Source organism: Myotis davidii, unplaced genomic scaffold, assembly GCF_000327345.1.
Source record: "Myotis davidii unplaced genomic scaffold, ASM32734v1 scaffold299, whole genome shotgun sequence".
NCBI lineage: Eukaryota > Metazoa > Chordata > Mammalia > Chiroptera > Vespertilionidae > Myotis > Myotis davidii.
The window spans coordinates 3825007-3833594 of NW_006293088.1; the positions used below are offsets into that span (position 1 = coordinate 3825007).

Consider the following 8588-nt stretch of genomic DNA (forward strand, 5'->3'; position numbering starts at 1 on the left):
GCAGAGCAGTGCCTCAGAGTAAGAGATCGATCTTCCTTTTCTCTAATCTCTTAGAACTCCACTGACATATGTTCCAGATCTCAAGCAAGCTAAAAGGATTTCTAAAGTTAATGGAGAAACTCTTTGGGACAATTAAAACATGAACACAAATGTAGAAATTTGTATCCTTCACAGTTTACTCAGCTTTGGTTTTCCTATAGTCAATGTCTTTCCAACTCAAGTCAACCTAATGCATGGGCAGTGGGCACTTGTTTCCTGGCCAGCAAGTATTCACTCTCCTTTCTTCTCGTTAGAAGGCCCTCTGGACTTCACTGTAGGATCAGCCCTCACCTACTCTCAGCATGCTGTTCAGGAGAGGCTAAGCCAAACTGCTTCTGAATCCAGATAAGGGCACATGACTCAAGTCCGGTCATGGACACTGTTCAGGTGTGGACATCTGACCCAAGCAGGCCAGTGAAACTCGAACCAGGAAGTTGGCTGTTACACAGAAAGAGAAGTTTATTTTCCACTGGAGTTGCTAAGCCTGAAGCTGCTGGGGGCGGTCACTAGAGGAGGTTGAATTACTTGAGCTGGAGCTAACAAAGAAGAAAGCCTAAAGAAGTGAGACTGAGTTTTGACAACATCATTCAAACTCCTAGATTCAGCAGAAGTTGGTGAAGGTCCTGTTTCTTAGCTTTTTGGATACATAAGCCAAGCATTTCTTTCCCCACCTTTCTTTTACTTTCAACCTATTTGTGTCTTTGAATACAAAGTGTGTCCCTTATAAACAACTAGAGGCCTGGTGCATGAAATTGGTGCATGGATAGGGTCCCTAGGCTTGGCCAGTGATCAGGGCTGATCTGTGAGGCAACTGGTAGGGCGATCCAGGGGCCCCTGCTGGCACCTGCCTTGGCCAGCCTAGCACCGCCTGCTTGCTGGTCCCACCCCCAGCCGCTGCCGCCAGTTGCCTCCCTCTGCAGGGTGACCAGCGGTGTGGTCAGGGCCCCCAGTGGCACCCGCCTTGGCTGGCCTGGTGCCTATGGGCTGAGGGCAGCTCCTGCATTGAGTGTCTGCCCCCTGGTGGTCAGTGTGCATCACAGTGACCAATTGTTCCCCGTTCAATTGATTTACGTATTAGACTTTTATTATATAGGATATATAGTTAAACTAGGGGCCCAGTGCAAGAATTCATGCACCTTGAAAGGAACTGTGGGCGGTGAGGCTGCTGTGGGCACAGGGGCGGGTCTCACCCCATCTTCTGCACCCCCGCCCAGCCCCTCCCGTCACAGCCCCCCAGTCCTTTATATGCTGGCAGTCCCGCTCCTGCCGCTGCTCCCATGTGCTGAAGGCGCCGGCTCTGCTCGCACCCACTGATGGTGCAGAGCGATTGGGGCTGGTGCTGCTAGTGGGTGCAAGTAGCGACTGCTGCCCTGATCACCCCACAGGAGCAGAGGGAGGTGGTGAAGCCCACAGAGGCAATCAGGGCTGGCAGCTGCCACTTGCACCAGCTGACAGTACTGAGTGATTGGGGCCAGTGCCTGGTGCTGGCAGTGAGTGTGAGCAGCGGCCCCAGCTCCGGCAGTGGGTGCGAGCGGGGAAGGTGCCAGCAGCAGGTGTGAGTGCCGGGTGGGATTGTGGCATGTGGGAGCAAAGAATTTTCTGTAACCACCAGAGGCTCACCCCGATGACAGCAACTGGTGCCCCGCCTTGGTCTGGCACCCCCGCTCAACTGCTCCACCATCCTGCTGGGGCCGATGCCTGCCATGTTCTGCATTCTGTTTCCTGCTGCTGACACCTGCCATGTTCCACAGGTGCCCCCTGGTGGTCAGTGCACGTCATAGCGACCGGTTGTTCAGTTGTTCTGCCATTCGGTCTATTTGTATATTAGCCTTTTATTATATAGGATAGTGTTTTTTAAATCCACTCTGCTAAGCTTTCTACCTTTTGACTGGAATGTTTAATCCATTTACATTTAATGTAATTCATGGAAAGATAGGATTTGCTATTTGTTTTCTGTATACCTCATGTCTGTTTTGTTCTATTTCTCCATTATTGACTTATTTTCATGTTAAATATTTTCTATTTACCATTTTACTTCCTGTGATCTTTCTTTTATGATATATTTTAAGCATTTTTTCTTAGTTGTTGCTCTGGGGATTGTAATTAGCATTGTAACTTAAAACAATCTAATTTGGGTTAATACTAACTTAATTTTAATAGTATACAGAAACTTTGTTTCAAATAAAGCATAATTCCTTTTCTCCTCTTTCATGCTATGTTTTTCATATAAATTACATTTTATACATTATAAGGCACTGGCTTAGTTTTATAATTATTGCTTTGTGTCTTTTAAATCATAAGAAAATAATTTTAAAAAATACATTTATACTGTTTTTCATATTTACCCATCTAGTTAGTTTTACTGGTATGAATAATTTCTTTTCTTTTTTTTTCTTATAAAAGCTTGACGTGCAGTAACCAGTTTGGCTCAGTGGATAGAGCATTGGGCTGCGGACTGAAGGGTCCCAGGTTCGATTCCGGTCAAAGGCATGTACCTTGGTTGCGAGCACATCCCCGGTAGGGGGTGTGCAGGAGGCAGCTGATCAATGTTTCTCTCTCATCGATGTTTCTAACTCTCTATCACTCTTCTTTCCTCTCTGTAAAAAAATCAATAAAATATATTTTTAAAAAATAAAATAAAAGCTTGACGTTCAATTTCTTGTATCCTAATGTGTCCTATGTAATATTGCATGCCATGAAGGATCTCTGAAAAGGCAGGGGGCACAGTCTAGAGTGAGCTATCGCTTATAAAAACCCATCTCTCTGTTTCTGGGGTCAGGGACATTGTGTTTATGAAACCCAGCAAATTATTAGAAGGCATTTCTTTAGCCTAGTCAAGTATCTTCCAATTCAGGAGAGCAGAATTTGGATAATAGACCCATGGTAGATTAAAGATGCCACAAAGTCTTTTCTAGTTTTCCTATTGAGTCTAGTTCCCCTCCCCCATGACTAGGCTGGCCTCAGTGACTAGCCTGACCAATAGAATGTGGCAGGAGTGATGTCCTGGGATTTCTGAGGCTAGGGCTCAGAGGCCTTATGGCATCTGCCTGGGTCTCCTGGAAGAATGCCTCTGGGAGCCCTCAGCCACCCTATGTGTCTGACTACCTCAGTTCCATGCTGTTCTGGGGAAGAGCAAGCAGAGGTCAGCCTTCCAGCCATCCCTGCCAAGAAACTGGATGTATGAGAATTGCCACCCTGGACCCTGCATACCAGCTCACCTACCAGCTGAATAGCAGTGTATGACTTGAGATTGAACTGAAAACAGGTCCATGTAAGCCCTGCTGACTTCCTAGCCCCCAGAGTCACAACATATGAGTAAAAAGTGATGGTTTTAAGCCTCTCTGTTGGGGAAATTTGCTCTACAGCAATAGGCTATGTAATGCAATGATATGACCCTGTTCCTCTGGACCAGAAAAGAGAGACCACTAGAAATCATCTCAACCTAGGGTCTTAAATTCAAGTGCCAATAAGGGCCATCCAGGCAGGTAATGTAAAGGGATGAGTGAGCTGGGGAGGAGGGAGGGTTTGTGCAAACCAGAGAGCATATGTCATGTCTGAGAGGGAAGCCAGTTGTTGCCCTGAGGGAACAGAAAACCTGGTGTTCCAGACTTTTCAAGAGCTGTCAGACTTTTTAATGCAGAAATCCTAATTTTTAACCATTGGGAACTAATTTTAGACAAGTATAATGTTACTGTGCAAGCAAGTAACACATACCCACAGGCTGCAGTTTCCCCCGGCTACCAGTTTGTAATCTGACTCAGCCCTCCCAGATACAGATGAGAAAACAGTCGTCCAGACAGGGGATGTGTCAGGCTTAAGTTTCCACTATGTGTTAACACCCTAAGAACTCCTGGAGCCCAGGTCTCCCCCACGTGGTCTAGGGCTCTTGTCACCTGCCCACAGCGCTGGGTCAAAACAGAGAATTCTCAGATAGATGACCCTCTAGGGGGTCTCAGGTTTAACTGGAATGGAAACAATGCTACTGAGAGACTCAGCAAGCTCTCAGAACCGACCCTTCTAGAATGAGCAGAACCATGCCCACATGCCTAGGTCACGTGGGATGGGGCAGCAGAGAAATCTCTGGCCTTCCATCAGGGTTTCACTCAGAGCAACGAGACTTTTATCTGGATCATTTGCTCATGCTTGTCAGTAACATTCTCTTTGTACAACAATTTTTTTTTGGTAAAGATAAGTATAAAAACGGATGTCTAAGTTCATTAGAACTTGTTGGGGTGGCACACCTAATAATTTGCTTAGTTTGTCTCCCACAAAACTGAAGACATACTTATTAATGAAGGTAGGCTAACTGCTGAAACCAAGAACCCCAAATCTTAAGTATCTTAACATAATAAAAACCTGTTCTTGCTCATACATCCATTTAGAGGAGGCATGTAGGTAGGACCGATCTTTGCTGCCCTCCAAATGGAGACGTGGAGGCCAAGCTCCTTCTTTCTCATGTCTCCAGTGCTCTCTTGGGCCTTGGAGTACCTCCCTTGCAGTTCCAGGTATGCAGAAGGCTCAAACATGGAGGGGTGCATTGGAGTGGTTTCTCTTCTAGATAGGCTAGCCCTGGGCATTTCTGCACATCAGATCTTCTCACATTTCATTGGCCAGAAAAAGTCATGTGGTCCCACTCCACTGTAAGGGGGTCTGGAAAATGTAGTCTAGCTGTGTGTCCAGGAGAAAAGGGAACTGGGTCCTTGCCCCAACATGCCTTATTCTTCATGTAGGAGATACCCTGAGCTGGGCTGGGTTGAGCTGGGTGCTCAAGTACCCTGACCTCACAGGAAGGGGCATTTCAGAGCTTCTTTGGGCATTTGAAAGGTTATAGAGCTGCCTGCTGCTTCTACTATAGAAAGACTCCTGGCAGCAGGACTGTGCCTGAACTTCATCTTGCTGTTGAGATTAGAAGTAACAGTAAATAATTATAAAGAACACTAGAGGCCTGGTTCATGGATTCATGCACCAGTGGGGTCCCTTGGCCTGGCCTTCGGGGATTAGGCCAAAACCAGCTCTCTGACATCCCTCAAGGGGCCCCGGATTGCAAGAGGGCACAGGCCAGGCCAAGGGACCCTACTGATGTAGAGCTGGGGAAGGACTGCGGGAGGGCTCCAGGTTGTGTCCAGTCCATCTCACCCAGTCTTGATCAGTGCGCATCATAGCAACTGGTCAAATGGTCCAACAAGTGGTTGGACACTTAGCACATTAGGCTTTTATTATATAGGATTGTCTGGAAATTGTCAGACTACACATCAGAATTTCAAAAGGAACATATGCTGCCAATTCTAAGAGCCATGCTGCTAATAATAGCCACTAACATTTATTGAGTGCTTACTGCATGCCAGGAACTGTTGCAGAAGCACTCTACAGAAACACACCAACAGAGACTCAAATAAGGTGAGGCCAGGGCTGGTTAAAGGAGCTTCATGTCAGGAGTGTGTTCAGGTGGGATTAAAGGACGTTGGGGTCAAGGGGAGAATGGAGGTCCTTAAGACAGTGTTCTCAGCCTATCAGTGGGGTTGGTAAAAATGTCGGCCTCCATTACCTTTGAAACAGGCAAGTGGAAAATCTAGTTCGTGCCCCAAAAAGCTTCCTGGACCCAGGATGTCTGCAATGAACCCAGGCCTCCTGCCTAGCTGCAGACACTCTCCACTCTCAGCTCCTGTCCTCGTGGCCAGGAGTTAGGGGAAATGCAGTGGAAAACCAGCAGTTTAATTCTCTCGCTTGTAAAGAGAAGAAGAGCACTGTAGTTTAGCATTCTGGGAAACCGTGGGGGAACAAAGTCCTCAAAGCCAGAAGTCTCCCCTTGTTTATCTAGGGAAGGCACCTCCGCTGATGGTCAAAGAGCCAAGCGGGTCCCTCCAGGAATAATTTGTTTTCTTGCTTTGCTGTATTTTAACCTCTTCGCGGCTCCATGCATAATATACGCATTTTGGGGTGTAATTTTAGAGATAACTGGATGGGCAAGGTCACAAAAGAGCTTGGTTTCCTTCCTTTCCCCGCCCCCATTCAGGCTCCTTCTCTGCTTGTGTTAACTTCAGCCACGTCCTGTCCCCCTCAGTTCAGAGGAGGCCATCGAATAAGCTAATCCCAATGAAACTGTAATGATCTGAATGGCTTATCCCTCCCAGGAATATCTGAACCCTGGCGACAGCCTGGGACGACAGCCTGGAGAGAGTAATTTGTCTGCTGCTAGATTCCGGGTATCAGGTAGAAATTTGGTTTTCATGGGGCTAAGAAGCAGGGACTTCACAAGACACATGAGCCTGCCCTGGGAACCTGGGAACCATTGCACAGCCGCTAAGGCCGCGATGCAGTTAGGCCAGCACCTGGCTACAGGGGAGACCAGGTGTGGGTCTGGAGAGGTGAGCTCGGTCACGGACTTGCTGCATGGCCTCAGGCAAGTTAGTTACCTTCCTGCCACTCAGCTTCCTGGCTGAGAAACGGCCTTAAACTGCCCCCTAACCCCGAAGGTATTTTGTGCCTTAATGAAATCAAGTTAACGAGGAGCTCCGACCAGCCAGTTCTGTAAAATGCCACATCCAAGTGCATTCCCTGTTTTCCTAGGAATCTACTTCTAATTCCTGATTGGAGGGTCCTGATGAGGAAGGAGCCCAGCATCTTCCTCAGCCACCTGGGGACTTCCGCTTGGTGTAGGGGGGATGGAGGGGTGTCCTGGACAGGGGTTTAAAGCAAACCAGGGAAGAGAATGTCCGGGAGTCGAGGAAGGGCGTTCCAGGTGCAGTACAGGCTGATGGACATCTGGGCAGCAGAGCGAGGACACGGGCTTACAGAGCATGGCCTGGGGACCCTGTTCAGGGTCTAAGTTGGTGCTGGTGCCCTTGGAAGGGACAGCAGAGCCAGAGGAAGAGAAAAAAATGTCCCCGGAGAGTAAACAATCCCAAGGCTGGATCCTCCTGCCACCCTCCACCTCCTGGCTGCTTCCACGCTGTGTGTGGGGCCTGCTGCCGGGCTCACTACACTCGCCTGCATGAATGAGTGAACGAGACCCCAGATAATGCCGAGTGCTAGGGACAGTTTCCTGGGGTGCATTGGGGATGGCATCCAGCCTGGGGGTTGGTTTGAAAGGCAGAGGTCTCTGGGTGCTTGGCCAGATGCTGTCCTGTGGGTAACTGGTATCCTGGCGTCCTATCCGTATGGCAATGCCACGTAAATGAGCAGACACACGGTGTCACTGAACAGCCCTGGGGTGCAGGCATCCAAGGCCCTCCTAGACTCAGAAACTCAGGAGCCTGAGAGCAGCCCCCACCAACTAACTGGAACTGGTGGATGAGAGGAAACGGATTTGCTGCTACTCCCTAAATGCATCACCTAACATTCCATTGTTGAGAATTAATTACTCCTGGTTTGGGTTTCCATGGGATCACATGAATGCAAGAAAGAAAGAAGAAATTGAAGGGGGAAAACTCCACAGAAATAGAACATGGGTGACAGCAGCTCCAACCTTGGCCCTTTCCGTCTTCTCCACAACCCCGCCCCCCCATTTCTATTTGTGCAAATACAGCCCGATTATTCCCTATACTGACACTATTTAGTTACGTGTTTATGTTGCAATAAACAAGGACCTTTGTTTTCCCTTGGCGGCCCCACATTCTAGCTCTTGCATTGACCAGCACCTCCTGCTGTGGCTGGCAGATGACCTATGAGCTTCCACTCACCCGTCCTGTGCCCGTGGAAGGCATTATTAATCGATCCTGTCGTGCTTTTCCGCTGAGCTGGAACCCAGCCTGAGAATCCTTCATGACGCAGCAGTCCAGGCAGCCAATTACCAATCGATCGGAATTGGTAGAAGATAAAAACGATGTGTCATTCTTGATTTAATTCCTCCCTTGTCACCCTGCCTTCATCTGATGAAGGAAAGAACACACAGACCTACTGCTTTCCCCCTCCCCACACTGACCCTGACCACAATGTCTGCTTCATATTAATCAGAGAGCTTTGGCTCAAAGAAGGGTGATGCTGAGGTGAGAGCGAACCATTTTGGAAGCTGTGTACACACACAAGTCAGTCTCTCTCTCTCTCTCTCTCTCTCTCTCTCTCCCTCTCCTTCCCTTTGCCTCTCCTTCCCTCCTATCCTCCCTCCTCCCACTTACAGTCTCTACTCCCAAGGCAGCAGGAGGTCTGGAGTATGGGCTGCAGACAAATGACCAAGTCCATGAAAGAGCCAGCGTGGAGAGCGGGGGTCGGAGGGCTCAGTGGTGTCTGTTACTTTTTGGACTGAAGCTAAGGAAATGGGCCAAACCTTGAGGCCATCCAATCACCGGAGCTGCCAGGCAGGAAGCAAGTAATGGGCCACCCAGTCTGAAGAACAAAAAGCAAACGGGGGTTGCCATAGCTGCCTTCTTCCTCCAGTTTGGATTTTTCCAGAGTTGGCTAACTTAAGCCCCTTCAAAGACTGCGTCCAATTTTAAATTAGATGAGTTTCTAGGATTGCTTCCTCATGCGTTCATTCGACAGTACTGGAGACCTACTAGAGCCCTGTGCTGCACAGTTAGGTGCGGGGGAGGGGGGGGGGGGGGGGTGGTGTA

The 8588-nt window shown here is 48.6% G+C and overlaps 1 long non-coding RNA gene across 1 annotated transcript in view; it reads right to left on the reverse strand.

Moving 5' to 3' along the window:
* The window catches only part of LOC107183591, a 16775-nt gene extending 12418 nt beyond the window's left edge, over positions 1-4357 (reverse strand). Inside the window, exon 1 of the long non-coding RNA XR_001514380.1 lies at positions 4347-4357. This is a non-coding gene — a long non-coding RNA (uncharacterized LOC107183591). The remainder of the gene's footprint in view (positions 1-4346) is intronic.
* Between the last annotated feature and the right edge of the window lie 4231 nt (positions 4358-8588).